Here is a 20,945-nt window from a genome sequence, read left to right as displayed (position 1 = left end):
GGTGACAACTCTAGCCTCCGTGGCTGATACAGCAGAAGAAAAATTCATCAAATATTATGACAAGTAGGTATTATAACCCTGATTTAAAAAATGCATTTTAAAAATGTACACCAACAATTGCACGAGTATAAAATAAGATCTGTTTAAGAGGTTTTAAATTCCTTATGACAGCTGAATTTCTAAAATGAATAGGATTCCAAAAATGGTTCATTTCCATTCTGTATTTACATAGATCTGACGAATTGAAAGATTTTAGCATTTGTCATCCTTTACTGCTGATATAGATAAAAAAAAATTTAATCATCCATGCCAGGAGATTTCACTGTAAACTGTATATCATTTAATCATTAATTTCTTTCACATTTATTCAATATCAAATCTTTATTTAAAAATTTGTAAAAATCATTTAAAATCACCCAAAATTATCTAATTTGTACTTGTTTCCAGTTTAAAACTGACTGATTAATTTTGATAATGAGTGTCCAATTTACAAGTGTTTAATTTCATGACTACTGTTAAAAAATTAATCATTAAATTGATGTATAATATCAATTGGGGTTTATTTTTTAACAGTTATAGAGAAATTAAACACTTGTAAATTAGACACTCATTATCAAAATTAATCAAAATTGAATGGTCAGCTTTAAACTGGAAATATTAGTGCTAAATACACAAGATTAAATGATACCCAGGTTACAGTGTTATCTACTGTTGATATTTTAGTGATATTTATAACTTGTGTTGTTATTACAGATTTATGCCTTGTTTAAAATATATCGTCCAACATGCTGTACAGGTTGAGTTACGTTTATTACGAGGAAAGACAATAGAATGTATCAGTTTGATTGGTTTAGCTGTTGGCAAGGAAAAGGTAAGATTAACTATCCTGCCATCTTTATATTTACACTGAAACTTTCTTCAAATTGTCGATAGCCGAGAAAGTTCATCCCGATTTTCCGACGTGGTTCCCTATTGTTAGTGATGCAGGACGACTATCTAGTCGTTCGGATGCAACGGAAAACCGAGGTTCTGTGTACACGTTGGCATGCACGTAAAAAATACTTTGACAGTTAGAATTTGATATAAGAGTAGGGTGTTGTGCCACTATCCGAGCAAAATTTCACTCATAGCACACTGTATGGCGGATTCATCTTCATTATCCCAGTCGGTGCAGAACAGTAGGACGTTCAACTCCATTTTCATTTCATTTCTATATTTATTGTGAACATTGAAAATCTTCTTTTTGACCTAGATGTTTGTTTCACATGTTTTATAGTTTGGACAAGATTGTAATGATGTCATGCAACTTTTACTCAAAACACAAACTGAAGCAGAAGATCTGGCAGACGATGATCCACAGGTAGTTTAAATTTTATATTAAATTGATATTTGAAGTAATACATGTTAAAATTAAATTGATATTTGAAGTAATACAAGTTCAAATTATATTTTGTGTTCGCTGTGGTTTTAACCCTTTTGCTGGGCCACGTTGGTTCTGTGATTAAGACATTGGCCTACTGACCTAGAATTCCCATGTTCGATCCCGGTGTTTGCCAAGAAAGTTCATCAGGATTTTCCGGCGTGGTGTTCCCCCATGTCAGCAGTGCAGGACAGAAGGGATGGCATGGGACAATGTATAGTTGTTTGGATAGGACAAAAAATCGAGGTTCCTTGGGCCATAGCTCCACTTTCCTATTGATGTATTTGATAGGCTATGTGTATTAGCCACAAGAAGCTAATTTGGTCAACAGGTTAAGTAAGGATTCAAAATCTTAATGTCATGTTTATTTATTTCAGATTTCATATATGATATCTGCGTGGGCTAGAATGTGTAAAATATTAGGCGCTGAGTTTCAGCAGTATTTACCATTAGTTATGGGACCTGTATTAAAAGCTGCTTCACTTAAACCTGAAGTTGCTGTTGTAGATGGTATGTATCGATATTATACAACAAGTTTGATAACTCTTTAAATATCTCTAATCGAATTTCTAACTTTTTACTTTGAACAACAATTGTTTATGTCCATAAGATCAAACATCCTCGGTATACCCTTTGGTATCGTTTCATTCTACTTCACTAACTGCAATAAGCCCTGGGTCCATTCACAGGGTGTTCACGAATTCAATTTATCTGCCCTTGATCTTAGGTTGGTTCTATAAACCAATCAAAAAACAGTTTACATACCAGTCTTAGCATCATTGTTTTATGTTTCCACAAAACAGCAGCATGTGTGTTCAATTATGAGAAAGTTTGCATAAAAGTTAATATCAAAGAATGACATGCACAGAAAAAAAGGTGTCCTAAAGTATTTTGACAAAGTATACAACAATGATTCGACAATCTTAGTTTCAACAAAATATGAGTTATTTCTCTTTGCCCACTTTTTATTTTTGATTGGTCAATAAAAATAGCACAAATAACAAGGGAAGATAATTTGACTGTGTCTTCCCCCGTGAATGAATCCAGGGGTTAGTGGAGTAGAGTGGGTTCCAGTAGAAACCACGATTAGTTGACTTTGTAACCAATACTGTATCTGATTATATTAAAGTTTATAATTACATTCAGGTGATGATATGAAAGTTATGGAGAATGATGCTGACTGGCAGTTTGTTACCCTTGGTGATCAGGTAAGAACATTGAAATTAAACCCTTTTATAATCAACATTTAACCTTTTTATAATCTGTCTTAGTTGTGCAGAGGGCCTGACAAGGACAACTGTCTAGTCGCTTGGAGGGGAAGGAAACCGAGCTCCTGTGTATACATTGGAATGCATGTTAAATATCCCTTGGCAGTGGGAATTCGATATAAGAACAGGCCATAGTGCCCGTCTTCATTAGCCAAGTTAGAGCAAAACAGTAGGATGTTAAAAACCCCATTTCATTTCATTTGTCTTCGTTGTATAATGTAAATAAATAAAGACAATGAAGTCATGTTCAAGCGGCTTTTGAACCTATGCCATCAGACATTTAATTAGCCCCTGATCTGTGCACCACACACCAAAAGCTCGCCGTAACAGACTGTTTCATTGGCTAATCCCTCACATCATCCAGAACATGTCAATGATAACAACTCTTCCAGATCCTAGTGTATTAAAGACAAGTAAAACGAAATTTTGAACTATAAAAGAACGAATCGAAATAGGATCTGTGTTTAATCAGATTGAGAAAATCGGAATCATAAAGAGGGAACACAGAAAAGATAAAATTTTATTAAGATTGACATTAATAGATACAAATGAATTGTTTCAGCAAAGTTTTGGTATTAGAACAGCTGGTTTAGAAGAGAAAGCGACAGCTTGTCAGATGTTGGTGTGTTACGCTAGAGAATTAAAAGAAGCTTTTGCAGCCTATACAGAAGAAGTTGTACAACTAATGGTCCCATTACTTAAATTCTACTTTCAAGATGGTATCCTTTTATAAATATACCAGATAAAATAGAAATTATCTGGATGTGGTCAGCATGTACTTACCCCATCCATGCGGTCATGACAAGGTTATATCAGATGTTTGTTGTTGGTACGATTGGGTCTTATTTATCTGGATCCGTTTTAAGTAGATTAGGACTGTTTGGCCATTTAATGAGGCTAAGACTCTAATGACCAGTACAGTGTTACGGAATGACCACATCTTGTCAAAACTACAGCCTTTGATAAATTTGCTCAAAATAAAGAAATTTTCAATATATTCATTTTGCATTGAAATAAAATTTCGAGAATGACCGACTCTTTATCTAAATCTTACATAATGCCCCTTTAAATTAGTTTTATCGAACTAGGATTCTGATGGGGTTTACCTCTTGTCAGTGGTGCAGGACTGAGTGCCTGGCATGGAACAGCATCCTGTCATTCGGATAGGATGAAAACCTAGGTCCCATTTACACGTTGGTATATGTCTGTCTTCATAAGGGGATCACGGTGGCTAAGTGGGTAAGGCGCTGGCTCGCTAGCCTGGAGGTCGGGTGTTCGATCCCTGCATTGGCCGAGAAAGTTCATCCAGATTTTCCGGCGTGGTTTCCCCTTGTCAGTGATGCAGGACGGAGGGCCTGACAAGGACAGCTGTCTAGTCATTCGGATGAGACGGAAAACCGAAGTCCCGTGTACACATTGGCGTGCACGTAAAAGATCACTTGACAGTTGGAATTCGATATAAGAGTAGGCCGTAGTGCCGCTGTCCGGGCAAAATTTCCCTCATAGCACACTGTATGGCGTATGCCCGTCTTCATTAGCCCAGTTCGGAGCAAAACAGTAGGACGCTAAACCCCATTTCATTTCATTTCTGTCTTCATAAGCCCAATTTGTGCATTAAAGTAGGACAATGCACCTTATGTGTAACTAAAGGTTTCTCACGCAGAATTAACCTGTTTGATTCAGTCATATATATCTGAGACGGCAAATTGAAAAGTTTTTGATTTTTAAAAAAAAAAAACATCCTTAACATAATCTTAAGATGTAAGAATAGCAGCATCGGAAAGTTTACCATATTTAATAGATTGTGCCAAGATACGAGGTGAACAATATGTAGCTCAGATGTGGAGTTTTATTTTACCAAGTTTATTAAATGCTATAGAGATGGAAGCTGAGAAGGAAGTATTACCTGAACATTTAAACTCGTTAGGAAAGGTAAGTTACTCTTTAATCACTTACAAATCTTAGCATGAAATTTTGGGACTAAAATGGTTCAATGTTGTTTGAATAATTTGCAACGAGTGGGGGGGTCTTTAGCTATGGGAGCAAATAAGGCTGGACAGACGACCCTACTCCTATCCTCCCTGTAGGGATACGAAACCCTGCAACTTGACTCAATGTTTATTCCCAAAATTTTAGTCTCAGTGTAGCTCTTAATTTTCGAGATATCTCTGCTAGTTTTCATCTAATTCAATTGATATAAGTAACAAAATAATCTCATTTTGGAAATGTCGCAGATATCAAAACAGGTGGTTATTTGGAATGTTGTCACACAAAATCTTTAACTCGTATATTAAAGTTCTTGTCATTTAAAGTATATAGACGGGTAAAATTGAATATACATTTATTGTTTCCCAAATGGCAAAAATTCATAAATGAAATATTTTACAAAGTGTTAATTGCCCCCATAATCTTGATTATACATTTTATCGTTAAACTTTTAAATACCTGCCGCAGAGTTGATTATGGGCTTGTCATGTTAATAAATGTCTAATTAATAATTTATATAACATTTGAATCCAAGAATAAAGACCTACAATAGGTAGATTTATCTCTTACATAATGCATCTTTAATATTTTAGTGTGTGGAGAAATTAGGTAAAGGATGTATAACAGATGAACATCTGGCAAAACTGGTGGAAATTATAAACAAATTATTTACTGATCATTTCCAACGTCAAGAGGAAAGACAAGGTAAGAGAGACTACACATAGAATTATAGACCTGGTGAGACAAGACTAAATATGAGACCCACTCTATGTAGATTTATTGACTAATAGACAGTTAACTGTCAAGGGGAGGGGGTTTAACTGGTATGTTCAGGTTAGATCATAATGTCTGTCATTGGTTTCGTTTGCCCGCTTGAACAGGACAAGGAGTAGGTCGCCTGTCCAATCTCGGAAGTTTTCTCTCTGTTGCTGGTTTCCTCCTACAGCTAAACACCCGTACGCATAAGTGAATTATTGAAATAAAATTGAACCATATGTTCATCATGAAATGACCTAGTTTGTGAAGAGTGAACCTCCCCCTCTCTCTCTCTCTCTCTCTCTCTCTCTCTTGCCAGGCCCTTTTGTCTCTGTAGCACTGATAAGGTGGCAACCAAGCTGGAAAATGCCAGAATCGAAACCGGCACCTCCTAATAAGCCAGGTTTCACTCAACAAAAACTATGTCATTTCGGGACAATTATATTTCAATAATTTGCTTGCGCGTAGGGGTCTTTAGCAGTGGGAGAAAACTGAAGGACCCGGAAAAAAACCCACAAGGTTGGAGAGGCAACCTTACTCCTTGTCACGTACAACCAGGGAATTGAAACCTTGCCAGATGACTCAACCATCCAACCCCCCGCAATGAGAGGATGAAAATTGTTGTGAAAGTTATCTAACATTGTTGATTTGTTGTAGCACCATGAGCCTTCTGTCTGACGCGGAGAGCGGACCACACAAACCAGTCGCCACATCCTACATACGACCCATGCATCTATTCTTACTACATATTTCTGTGGCCTTGTGATCGTCTAGAATTTGTTTCTAGCTGTCTTTACTTCTGCTTCACGTTGTGTATTTACTTCTTCCAGTTTCTTAAGACGTTTGTCTTACCAGGAATAATAATGCATAGTTCGCTTCTACATTTTATATAGCATATTGAGATTAGCCGGTTGATTTGTTGGATATAAACCTTTGAATAATAGCGCCTAACAGGCAGCTGTGTTTAATTATGTTCTCCTGATTTTGATTGTTTCTGTGTGTTTGAAGTATATGTTTGTGATATGCGCTTAGAAACACTTCACGTGTAATAAAGCGCTATATAAATCGAACAATAATAATAATAATATAACTGAATACAGGTATACAAGCATAATAGATAACAATACTAGTTAAAACCATTACTAGTTAAAACCATTTCTTTACCCTAGCCAGCCTCGCGGCTGTCTAGGAACTCAGATGTAAGCCCTCTGGAACCCAATAGAGGTCTGCCTTACAAAGTTCCCCGGTTTCTCTTATAACCATATGAATATCAAGCACAATCAAGTGTGATCATGGCCCTGAACTTGTGTAATTAACGATATGATTGGTTACTTTAAGCTAAATGATGCAATTAGAATAATTCCACTCACGTGTAATCTCAGGGTATTTTATAGACACATGTTATGGTTAATAATATGTCAATTACAGACTAAGTTGATTTAGTGCACACTATATATGTGAATATGTTTGAAATTACTAACTTGCCAAAGATATTAATTAATGAAATATAAAGGCATCTTATTTCCCTATTCCTTGTCTATAAATTTAAAAACAATGTCGCAACCACGATAGTGCTACAATTCTTCCTCCTTTAAGAATATATATAAAATATAGATATTCTAACTAATTATTTACACATCAGGCAAATATAAATGATTACTATACTATAAAACCAAGCTATGAAAGAAAAACACAAACAATCAAAAATCAAAAGTTGCATGCAAAAGTTCTCCAAAAAGTTCATCACTGTAAAATCCTATGAAAATTCACTAAACACAGAAAACACAAATTGTCTTTTTAAAATCTTCAAGTGTCCTAATTTCAAAACACTATAACACATCACATAATATTTATAAAGTTCAGGTTTCACATTAATTTCTGTCTCAGGAAATGTCAATTTGGTAAACTGGTAAACCATTTCTTCTTCTTGGATTTGTATTGGTCTGTTCCAGCTACCATAGTATCAAGTTGAAACTTTCTTTTTTTTTTCTTCTAAGTATGATTGGTTTGTACCATTTTATCCGTCAATCAAACATGTCATTGCCATCAGACCAAGAACTAACTATTCCTAAATCTTTATTTTTAAAACTTTATGTTAGTCTAACATTATTATTAATATATTATTTCGAAAACGTATTAGCAAATCTTACTGTAATTAAAATTAAACTTTATTTAAGTATTAATAAACTTTGAGGTGTCCCTTTAATTAGAAATTTTCAAACTAAGTTTGACCTCTTGACCTGAACTGAGTAATGGACAATTTTAGAATTACGTTTATGTTTTATAATTTCCGTTTCTGTTTTAGAATTCCTACACTGTTATTTTATATTTCACCGTCAGTAATGTGACCTTTTTGACCTAATCATTTACAATTTTGTATTTCGTTTTTTATAAACACTAACCACTATTACATAAACATTCCCTCTATTATTACATTAGCCAGGATGACACACAGATATGGCCACTATCTGAATGACATCCCATTTTATCCTACAGTAGGACGTTAAAGCCCATTTTATTTAATTTATCCACGAGTATGTTAAGAGAAAATGGCCGTACGCTCCATTCAATCAGAACACAGTCCATATTTATATAATCATGACCATCAGAATATACACCTAGCTTTTAATTACACATAATTTACTATATCCCACATAGTGTGACTTACACACACATCAAAAATTAACACAGTATGAATACTATTGTTTATAATAATCTGACCTAATGTCAAATTACACATTCCTGTTCAGTGCATACATGTCGACAGCTTAAAGCAGCAAAAATATATATTAAACGTTAATAGTACGTTTCTAAAGCAAAAATTTAATTACATAAAATTATATATGGACAAAATTCACCGTATACCTCCACTTTTCTAAAAAAAAGTGTTGTATTCTTAACTTTAACCTCCTATAAAACTCGTATTAATGACTTTGCAATAATCTCACAATTTAACGAGCCAATAATTTTAGTTTTTTTTCCAGGAAAACTATAACCAACATCCCTTGATGAACCATATGGGAATTTCAACATAACCTAACTTTTTAATCAAAAGTTAAATTACAACAACTCTAAGGCCTGGACTAAGGGCCCTAAAATTATATAGTATACGAAACAACAAAAAACACAAATTAATGAATCACAGTAAATACCACGGCCAACTAGGAAACTAGAGTTAATCACTCACAAATTTCATCCTTAGCTCTGCCGTCGTTCTCACTGCGATCCGGAGACAACATTAGTTCCTTATTTTATTCCCTATTCCGTTTCCTTATTATTCCTTAGTTATATCAAAACATTTTTTTTTTTAAAACCTACTCCCTAAACTTTCTCTTTAACTTTAATTTTACTCAAATTTACTACAGGTCATGTTAACCTGATAATATACACACCTAACCAGTGATATTATATTGTTCAATATACCTATCGATCTAAACTTATGAATGACTAATTTATTCTCTATACAGTTAAATTTTAAATATTTAGTTTTTTATCAGATTTTAACTTTAAATTAATATTATTTGGTCTTTAAACATATTTAACACATTTAATTTTCCAAACAAAATGTATTTACCCAATTTCTTTTTTTCCACCAGAATTTTTCCTCTGTTGCTGGATTGTACAGATCTTTTTTTCTTCTTAACGTCTTCAAACATGTATTCTTCTTTTAAAGTGACTTCTTACCCCAAAGGTCGAAACTGCGTTACGGCATCAAATCGAATATGGAAGACTATGCAGTGCTATGCAGTCACTGGTTAGATGTGGAAAATATTACGGGAGAACTCCCCACATCCAACGTGTGATGCATACTCTCTTTTCTTCTAATCTTCTTCCAAATTTTCTGCTTACCCTAAAGGTCGAAATTGTCACGGCAACCAAATCGAATATGTATTCTTCTTCCAGGTTACTCGATCTCGTAGTCACGTGCACCAAATAGAATATGTAGCACCATGAGCCTCCTGTCTGAGGCGGAGAGCGGACCACACAAACCAGTCGCCACATCCTACATACGACCCATGCATCTATTCTTACTACATATTTCTGTAGCCTTGTGATCGTCTAGAATTTGTTTCTAGCTGTCTTTACTTCTGCTTCACGTTGTGTATTTACTTCTTCCAGTTTCTTAAGACGTTTGTCTTACCAGGAATAATAATGCATAGTTCGCTTCTACATTTTATATAGCAAATAACTGAATACAGGTATACAAGCATAATAGATAACAATACTAATTAAAACCATTACTAGTTAAAACCATTTCTCTACCCTAGCCAGCCTTGCGGCTGTCTAGGAACTCAGATTTAAGCCCTCTGGAACCCAATAGAAGTCTGCCTTACAAAGTTCTCCGGTTTCTCTTATAACCATATGAATATCAAGCACAGTCAAGTGTGATCATGGCCCTGAACTTGTGTAATTAACGATATGATTGGTTACTTTAAGCTAAATGATGCAATTAGAATAATTCCACTCACGTGTAATCTCGGGGTATTTTATAGACACATGTTATGGTTAATAACTAATATGTCAATTACAGACTAAGTTGATTTAGTGCACACTATATATGTGAATATGTTTGAAATTACTAACTTGCCAAAGATATTAATTAATGAAATATAAAGGCATCTTATTTCCCTATTCCTTGTCTATAAATTTAAAAACAATGTCGCAACCACGATAGTGCTACATTGTTGCCGGATTTATCATTATATTTATATTGTTTATAGAGAAAAGAAAAGATGAAGATTATGATGAAGTTTTAGAAGAAACGTTACTTGATGAGGTAGGAATACAGTCTCCCTAGACCAAAAAAAACGAGGTCCTGTGTACACATTAGCGTGCACATAAAAGAACCCTTGGCTGTTGAATTTGAAATAAGAGTAGACCGCAAAATTTTCCCTCATAACTTTCGCCTGTGCTAATGAGCCCAGTTGGAGCAGAGCAGTAGGATATTAGACCACCATTGCATTTCATTCTTAATCTAATCTTTTATGAGGTTATATTTCTATGGACAGTAAGTGTTCAAAAAAGCTTTGGTCCTGTATATTCCAACGTGGAGTAGGCAATGGGGTAACTAAGAGGTCAAATGTATGCACTTTTGATCAGAAGTTTTTCAAGTGAATGATTGTGTACGTGACAATGCGTTGTGTTGTCTGACCTTGTGGACTTTCCACATTTCCCCTGTTTTCCTCCCAATTTAAAAACATCCATGTGCAAAATAAAAACATCAATGTACAATTTAAAAACAAAATTTTAAGTTTTAAAATTTGAAAAGCAAAATTGTTGTCAATGGTATATAGATATCAAGAGCCTGAAGATCTGAAAATTAAATTGCTTTGACCTTGGGATGAAAATTAAATGTATTAACTATGAAAGTAAAATAGTCTGGCCATCTTTTTAATTATACTTTATTTACACTCAGTAAAAACTTGAAGTACCTGTATGATGGAGACAAACGATGTGACACACATGAAGATAAAACAAAGAATGGATGCCACGTGTACCGCAGTGGACGTGCAGATTGAGATACATCTCATCAGTGTACATGTCCAGTGATACACACCCACTGAGGGTTAACTAGCAGACGATAAAAGTCAATGTTTATATTTCAACATTAAACATGCATTATGCAAGAGCAAAATCTGCTAATTACAAGTCTTTCTTTAGGCCTGAAATGTTATCTAAATTATCAATTAGACTTTAACTTATCCAGACCATAATAAACTCTCTATGTCAAGGCTAGCCTTCGATGTTGCCTGGATTAGATTCCTATATGCCGCTAACGGCCATTGATAATGAAATTTAAAAAAGTGGATAATCGAGACTATGCTGTTTATATTAATGATTTTAGTAATGATGACCGAGACTATGCAAAAATTTCACCCGCTTCTTTCTCGGCTCATAGTGGATCAATTTGACTGAAATTTTCAGCAAATTACCTTTACACTATCTAGATTTTAACTATTATAGCGAGAACTGCCATCTCTTTATCTTATCTCCCATAATGTATCTTTAACTAATGTTTTATATTTCAGGATGATACAGATGTCTATGTTTTAAGTAAAATATCGGATATTATCCATGCGTTTTTTGGTACTCATAAAGCAGAATTTTTACCTGTTTTTGAACAGATGATGCCGAATTTTGTTAAGTTATTGGTACGTATGTTAAAAATTATTTAAAGCAAATTTTTTATGGCAGCTGTTTGCTATCGTGGAAATGAATCTGACAAGAAATTTAAGTAATGTGACTTGGTAGAAGACAGAATTAAAGACCTTCAGTATGCAATTAATGCATTAATAGGTTATGTTTTTCTAGAATGTTGTTTCACATCATATTTCATAATTTTGTCAATAAGTCACAGGCACGTATTTCTGATATAAATAGGTTTGAAAACATTGTGTTAATATTGATTTGTATATGTTGTGTGGAACAAGTTTTCAGATTTTTCTAGGCTATTAAAATTGCTTTTTTTGTATTCATTATTTAGCATCCATTAAATCTAATTGAAAATAGTCTTTTTCTTCTGTCCATATAAATATTAAATAATATAAATTCACTGATATTCACTAATACTAAAAAATAAACATGTAAAGAAAAATGTATTTATATTAAAGATATGCAGATTCAGGTAATCTGAGAACGCACAAATATTGGTCGAGGAATTGGCAATACTTGTCAATATTTGATCCAACCTCGTTGGTCTTCTCTGGGTCTTCTTGGTTTCCTCCTCCCCTTGGTAATATTGGAATAGAATAGATATTAGAACAATAATTTTGAAGCAACAGTCTAGTAATATAATGTTAATTACAAGTATTATATGTTTGTTTTATTACAGAATGTTGATCGTCCATGGCCAGATAAACAATGGGCTTTATGTGTTTGGGATGATGTGATAGAACATACGGGTCCTGTAAGTAATTTTTGATTATCCATAAATTGAATATTTATGTGTTATTGCACTCTAACCCTGGGTATCATTTAATCTTGCGTATATAGCCCTAATTTCTTTTGTCATTCATTTAATATCAAATCTTCGTTGAAAAGTCATCTAAAATCACCTCAAATCATCTTATTTGTACTTCTGTCAAGTTTAAAACTGACCGTTTATTAATTGTCCAGTTTACAAGTGTTTGATTTCTTGACCACTGTTAAAAAAAATTAAACGACCCGATTCATTATTAATGTATTTATTTGCATTTTCAAACGAAGGTTTAATATTGAATGAAGGCCAAATACACAATATTAAACGATACCCAAGTATACAGTGTTAGACATACACTGTGCTCAATCATTCACAACAAGTTAGGATATGTAAAAATAAATATACTAATTCTTAGATACCACTTAGTCTTTTCTGTTCAGTTTGTTTGCAATTTATTTATTTATTTTTTTGCAGCATTCTATAAAATATCAGGAGTATTTCTTACGTCACCTGATAGAATATATCTGTGATAAAATGGCTGAAGTACGACAGGCTGCTGGGTATGGTATCGGTGTGATGGCACAGTTTGGTGGAGAACAATATGCATCTGCTTGTGCTGGTATGTTGATAATAAAGCCTCTTGATTCGTTCGCTGATCTTAACTGACTGGTAGTGAAATTAACTGGCTGAAAAACTTACTATTCAGTTTATTTATTTATATTTATATGCCATAGCTAACGGTGGCTCAGTGGGTAGGACTTTGGCTCGCTAGCTTGGTGGTCCCCATGCTCAATCGCTGCATTGGCCGAAAAAATTTATCGGAATTTTCCCGCGTGGTTCCCCCATGTCAGTGATGTAGGACAGAAGGCCTGGCAAGGAACAACGTAGAGTCATTAGGATGGAAAGAAAAAAGCCAGATTCCATTGAATATTTCGGGGGTTGGGTGGCTAAATGGTTTAACTCATTCATGTTAGATCACAAGGTCTATCATTGAGTCAACTGGTGTGGTTTCGAGTCCCTGCTTGTATGCAACAAGGAGTAGGGTCGCCTATGAAACATTGTGGGTTTTCTCCAGGTCCGCCGATTTCCTCCCATGGCTTAAAAACCTCTACGCGCAAGCGAATATTTGAAATAAAATTGAACCATATGTTAGTCCCAGAACGACCTAATATGTGTTGAGTGGATGTTAAACCCCAGTGAATGTTTATTTCACATACACACATTGCTAATAATATTTATTTTGTGCTTACAGAAGCATTACCAAAGTTAGTACAAGTGATAGAAGCAGAAGAATCTAAGTCTCCTGAAAATGTTAATGCGACAGAGAACTGTATTTCTGCCGTCACGAAGATTTGTAAATATAATGCTAGTAAAATAAATGTAGATGAAATTATTCCCAGATTTGTGAATTGGCTGCCTGTTTCGGAAGACGAAGATGAAGCTGTACACATATATGGTTATATGTGTGATTTAATTGATTTGTAAGTATTTGTCAAAGAAAAAATTACGAACCTTTTTTATTCAAAGACCCCTCAATGGAGTCCTATTTGTCAATCTTTTATGTAACTGTCAGTGAATATTGCCTTAAAAGTAAAGTTTTAATAATTCTAACCTGAAAACCCAATAAATACAGTTATATTTATAGTTTTTGTGTGTACAAAAAATCTAATTAAAAATTGGATTAATTTATTTTTCAGAAATCATCACGGACTTTTAGGTGAAAATAGTCAGAATTTACCTAAAATAGTTCGATCGATAGCAGAAGTCATACAGAAAGAAACTCTATCTCCAGAACAAGAAATATATGTCCGCTTGCTCAATATTGTCAAACAGGTTCAGGTAGGTTGATGTAGTAGTTTGCATGACAGGCTTTTATATATTGCTGAGGGTCTGACAAGGTACAATATAGAGTCGTTTGGTTGGGATGAAAAACCAAGGTCCCATGTACACATTGGCAAGCACGTAAAAGCTTCCTCATTCCACCATTTGCTGGTTCTTCTAGCAATTTGTGTTTAGGAAACGTGTCGGCAATTTCATCCGAGGTGAAAGCGCATATTAATCCCCATAAATGAACAATCTGTCACACGTTTTTGAGGCAGAATGGGAGCCACGGTGGTTGAGTGATTAAGATGCTGGCTCACTAGTCTGGAGGCCGCGGGTTCGTTCCCTGTGTTGGCATGCACGGAAAAGATCAGTTGGAATTCGATTTTAGAGTCGACCGTAGCACCGCTGTCTGGGCAAAATTTACCTCATAGCACACTGTATGGTGTGGTGTATGCCCGCCTTCATTAGACCAGTAGTTAACCCAATTTCATTTCAATTTTGGGGAGAATAACTCTGCTTCTGATTGAGGTGGAAAAAGCAAACCTTGGGATCAGTAGAAACCGTGGATTGCCTTCTAATGCTGTAATTGTGATTCTAGTAAACGTCTATTGACAAATTGGACTTTTCACGCCACGCCTTTATTTTTCACGTGTTACACCAGCGACTTACTGACAAGGAAATTGTGACTAGTTATTTGGATTGGAAGAAAAACCAAAGTCTACACATTGACAGGCACGTGAAAGAACCCTTGGGGTTACTGCTGCATGGGCAAAATTTACCTGATAGCACTTTGGTTGTCTGTCTTCATTAACCTCGTACAGAAAAGTGGACGTTATATTGCACTTCATCTCAAAACCTGTTTAATTTTTTATGATTTCTTTCCATCGGGCATCAACACAGCAGTAACAATTACAACGATAGTCTTGAGTAGCTCTTTAAATTCTTGTTATTGTTTTTCTTTTCAGACAAATGAGGCCATCTTTAAAGCTTGTTTATTAGAATTACCACCCTTGTATCAAGAAGCCCTTTCAGAAGTCTTGCGATAAATATACACAGATTTGAATCAGAAAAGAGTTATACAGTACTGATGAATTTTTTTCCCTGTAAATTTGCTGAAAATTGTTTTCGCTGCTCTTTGAAATAACTAGATGTGTCTTTTCTTCTGCTGTGCATTTTTTTTTTCCATGGCACCAGTAGACAAGGAATATAAGAATGTTCCTATGTGATGACTAATTGTGACATTTCTGCAATTTTACTCAATATTTTCTTTCTGCAGTGTTTCGTTTCTATGGCAACACCCAGATACAATTTTCTTGTCATTTTGTTTTTTTTGAAAGGCCACCTTGAAGTTTCAGCACTTCTGCCAATTCCCTTGTGGGATTTTACTTTTGGGTTTCGTTACCAAGGCAACCACATAACACAATGGAATTATACTGCTTGGTTATCTGTTACCAAGCAACCACTGCTTGGTTATTTGTTACCAAGGCAACCAGAAGAACCTGATGAAATTATACTGCTGGGTTATTTGTTGCCAAGGCAACCAGACAATGTTGATGAGGATATTTTACGTGATGTCTGTGTACTGTTATGTTATGTCGTAAATACACCTGTGTGAAACAAAATAAAATAGCGACACCTCGTGGTAAAAGGTAATTAGAGATTATTCCTGGGATTACTAGTGTATATAATATAAGAACTTTTGGAGCTTTCGAATAACTGCTTTCAGAGACCTGATAATATAGAATTTGTGATATATATACAAAAATAAAATTTGCAAAAGTTGTTACATTGTGGGGATTTTGTTGTTTTATGACAAAAGTTACGTAAACAAAAATGGCCACCAAGGCTTTACAGTTGCTAGTTTACGTAAAGTTTATATATAATTACTGAATAGCCTTAATTGATATTTATTACATGTAGAATTAGAGGTACAACATCAAAGATATCTGTTCTGAAAATGCTTTTCACTCGGTCCATTAACAGTATTTTCGAAAGAGATTTTAGAACCTTAAATGCTCAAAGACTCTGAAACTCCAGATTCCAAAGCTTTATTTTATTTAGCAAAACATTAGACTCTAATATGCAATCTTTTAATTAGTTCAGTAACTTCAGTGTTAAAATCCTAGTTCATAGTTGAAATATTAGCCAATCATGATGGAAAGGATATATCCTTCAAATATGTTAATTTAAAAATGTCATGGATACTATTGCCACACACAATTTTAAAGTCGGTGATTTCCATTTGAGCACTTTAAATCTCTTATAAACTAGAATATCAATCCAAAAATGGTTAAATTCCATTCAGTATTTACAAAATATTGGATGAATTGAAAATTTCGCAACATTTGACATCCCTGTTCAAAAGCAGTCAGGGGGGGTTGGATGGCCGAATGGTTTGCATGCGCGCTGTATCATACGGTCTGTCATTGAGTGAACTGGCGGGGTTTCGATTCCCCGATTGTACGTGACAAGGAGTAGGGTCGCCTGTCCAACCTCGTGGGTTTTCTCCGGGTCATCCGGTTTCCTCCCACTGCTAAAGACCCGCACGCGCAAACAAATTATTGAAATAGAATTGAACCATGTGTTGGTCCCAAAATGACCTAGTTTGTGTCGATTGGATGTTAAACCCCATTTCTCTCTCTCTCTCTCTCTCTCTCTCTCAAAAGCAGTCAACACCACCTATAATATTCACTGAAATCTTTTTATCTCCCCATTTTAATCTAATTGTATCTGAACTAGGGCCCTGAGTTCCCAAAGCTTTCTCAGACTTAAGTTAAGAAATTACTCAAAATTGTTCGCCTTATTTTAACTAAAATATAGACCTTTATAAAACTTTCCTTGTTTTATTGTATCAAATACATGAATAAGGAACTATCTACAAATTTTTGTGTTTCTGTATCAAAGATATTTCTAATAAACAGTGATTGAAAGTTGAATAAATTCGCAACATAAGTCTGAAAATGCTTTGTGAACTTAGGGCCAGATATTATCTACATATACTATTGATATTTTGATTTTGTTTTCTTAATTTAAAGATATATTATGTAAGATTTAGATAAAGATCTAACCATTCTTGCTATAATAGTTCAAAAATTGATAATGTAAAATGAATAATTTGAAAATTTCACTCAAATTACTTTATTATGAGTGAAGATATTAGCCTTTGAACGTTTCATGAGACGTGCTATAAATTCAACCACCGTACTGGTTGTTGGAAGCTAAGTCTCTCTCCTCCATTTTTAGCTGAAATCAAAATATGGCTGAACTGTTCTAATCTATTTAATATCGGAGAAATCCGATGCCATTGAGAGTTGATTATGGTCTGGATAAGTTAATTAATGTCTAATTAATAATTTAGATAACATATCAGGCCTAAGGAAAGACCTGCAATATGCAGATTTAGCTCTTGCATAATGTATGTTTAATGTTAAATAATAAATGTGAATACATTTTGGATTGATTAAGCTGAGAAAATTAGATATTATCCAAGACATGCAAATGACGATCATCGACTTAAAAAATAGTGAGGGGGGGGGGGATGGTTAGCGAGTGTGCGTTGTATTATAAGGTCTAGCGTGGTTTGGAACCCCCGGTTGTGCATGGCAAGATGTATGGTCGCCTGTCCAACCTCATGGGTTTTCTCTGGGTCCACCGGTTTCTCAACTGCTAAAGACCCTTACGCGCATCCGAATTATTGAAATAAAATTGAACCATATATTAGTCCCGAAATGAACTGGTTTGTGTTGAGTGGACGTTAGACCCCATTCATGAATTTTTGGGAAAGCAACTACGGTTAATTCATAATTAAGGTTGTCCAACTGGTGAAATTTTGAAGTTGGAAGTCAAATTATGAACTGCTGACTGTATAGATATTGTACTAGAATGAATTTATTGATACAGATAACTGTTTTCTAAAATTAGCTAATTGTTCTTAGAAATTATTGCTAACTCTGTGCTTGTCAACATAAAGTTCTATGTTGATACTCATAATATTTGGGAAGCCACAGTGGCTAAGTGGGTAAGATGCTGTCTTGCTAGCCTGGAGGTCGTGTGTACGATCCATGCTTTGGCCAAGAAAGTTCATCAGGATTTCCCGATGTGGTTCCCACCTTGTCAGTACTGTTTGAAATAAGCTTATTCCATTTGGTTGTCTACAAATGGGTCATGAAATTTAAAACTGTTTGAAATAGCATTATCTCCTTTGAGTTACCATATATATACATGTACCTGCAAATGTTTCATGAAATTAATGCCAAGACATGTTTCAGAAAATATGGCATCAATTATTTTGTCAACAAAATATTTATTCAGCAGTTGAATTATGTATAATATTAAATTGGCTGGGTTTATTCAAAGCTTTTACTTAATGGACAATATCAGTGGCTTTGTTTGTATTAAATATATACAATGTACATTAATTGTTATGAAGTGTTAAAAATAATGTCAACAAACTATAATATTGTTTATCTTGTTTATGTATGTTTTGTTATTGAAAACCTTTTTACCATGAATTTACCTGGGGCTTATTAAAACTGGGATTAATAGTTTACACATGGTGTAAAAGGGCCCTTGACAGTTTCAATTCGATGAAAAGAAGGCGGCAACGCTGTTTACGTGCAAAATTTGATGCGTTGACGAAACTTTGATTGGTTATTGAAAGACACAGCACAGAGCTAGATTGAGTAATAAAATTATTTAAAATACAGATGTGACGTCATCCTTTGATGTTGGCGTACCATTATTTCCAATAATGTACGGGCAACTTACCAATCGTACATTATCTATACTAGATGAAATATTGGGCTCATGTGACGTATTTCATTGAAAAGCACATGCTTTTGAGTAATGAAATTATTTAAAATACAGATGTGACGTCATCCTTTGATGTTGCCGTACCATTATTTCAAATAATCACACGGGCAACTTGCCAATCGTACATTATCTATAGTAGATGAAATATTGGACTCATTGAAAAGCAGGTGTCGGATGGTGTCTGTATTTTAAGTTGTTTAATGGTCTCGAGCTAAAGACATTGCGTAATATATTGAAACAACACTCGTCTAACGCCTCATACAGCATCAATATATTACTTAATGTCTTGCTCTCGACCATTAAACCATACATAGATAAAGATAGATATGATGGTTATTTATATACTGACCATAGATATTTTTACTGTCAAATATATACCCTTTAATGCCCTCCCTGTATTCTATTCAATATTTGGGCCCAGTTGGTGTTGGACATCAACCCAAACGTACTTGAAGGTCGCATAACAAAAATATACTTGCTGTTTCTAACACAAAGCTAAAACAATTTGGTGATGAAAGATTTGCCTTTGGAATCATTTACCAGTAAACATCTGAGAATCTCAAACTTTCACAATCTTTAAGTCGCAACTAAAACCTCATTTGTTTAAGCTCTATTATCCAAATTAGAAACGGATTGTTTTATGTAAGTTTTTATTGACGAGAGACTCCTCAAATGTGGAGCTTTCGGCATGCGTATATGGGTGGATTATTAAGAGCATTACAAATATACATTATTATGAATTCATTTTAGAATTTGGGCAACACAGAAATATTTAATGAGGATATAAACACAGGTCTTGTGTCTGTAGCCTGTTAGATATAGGATATCCATGTAGATTATTACCAGCCACTTATATTTTTACTTGGATGCCCAAGTTTCCATAATAAACCTGGCTAATTTTGTGATTAAATAGATACAGGGAATTCACCCGATTGAAGAATTTTGCTGGCCTTTGATGAAACAAGTGCCCTAAATCTGAGTTGTGAAATAACCCCAGACTCGTGGTCTTTGATATCGTATCTATTTTTTGATGTGGTCAGGCCTCGAAGATGTCATCCCAAACTTAGGCTGCCTATCTACAGCTAGCTCCGGCTGAGAATAGGCCCTGAGCTAATTAACCGACATTTTAATTCCTACATCGACGATTTTAGTCGAAAACACTGAGTATGCTTTTAGAAATTTTTAAAAGTATTTATTTCTCTTCTATTGTCATATTGAATGAAATTAAATATGTTTATTTAGCCGTTGTGTGTATGAAAGATGTCAAACTAATCAGAGCCGAATCACAAAAAAGTTCCCTAATTATTCAATATGGCGGCGCCTATGACAGATAATTTCACAGGGGCGTTTTTTTTTGCGAAAACAAATTTATGAGTATCTAACCTTGTTTTGAAAGATAAACAGATTGAAACTCTAAAGACAGTTTACAATGGTAAAGAATTTATTGCAATATTACCCATAGCACATATTATATATCGCTTTTACGCGAGTGTCACCGACATGGCGTGTTTACATAAAACACACGTGCGTGGGTTATTTTTACTCTGTTGTCTAAACAAAACGGTGTCTCGTCGATAAGTCCCGCCCCAAAATGATCACGTGTGCGTTTTAAATTTAGGCTAACCAGGGCAGTGTCACATTCTGGGAAGTATGACATAGATGAGTCGCTGCGTGCAGTATGCGAAGATGTGTTTATATAATATTAAATGAAACAGTATATTATGTAGATCTTCCCCATGTTTGAGGGGAGGTGGGAGGAATTATAATAAGAATTCTTTTTTCTTTGAATATTAATCTGTAAAGCCGTGTAAAAACATGGCGTGTTTACATAAAACACACGTGCGTGGGTTATTTTTACTCTGTTGTCTAAACAAAACGGTGTCTCGTCGATAAGTCCCGCCCCAAAATGATCACGTGTGCGTTTTAAATTTAGGCTAACCAGGGCAGTGTCACATTCTGG

The sequence above is a fragment of the Patella vulgata genome, chromosome 1 (assembly GCF_932274485.2).
Source record: "Patella vulgata chromosome 1, xgPatVulg1.2, whole genome shotgun sequence".
NCBI classification, from domain to species: Eukaryota; Metazoa; Mollusca; class Gastropoda; family Patellidae; genus Patella; species Patella vulgata.
Note: the sequence above shows the minus strand (reverse complement) of the source record.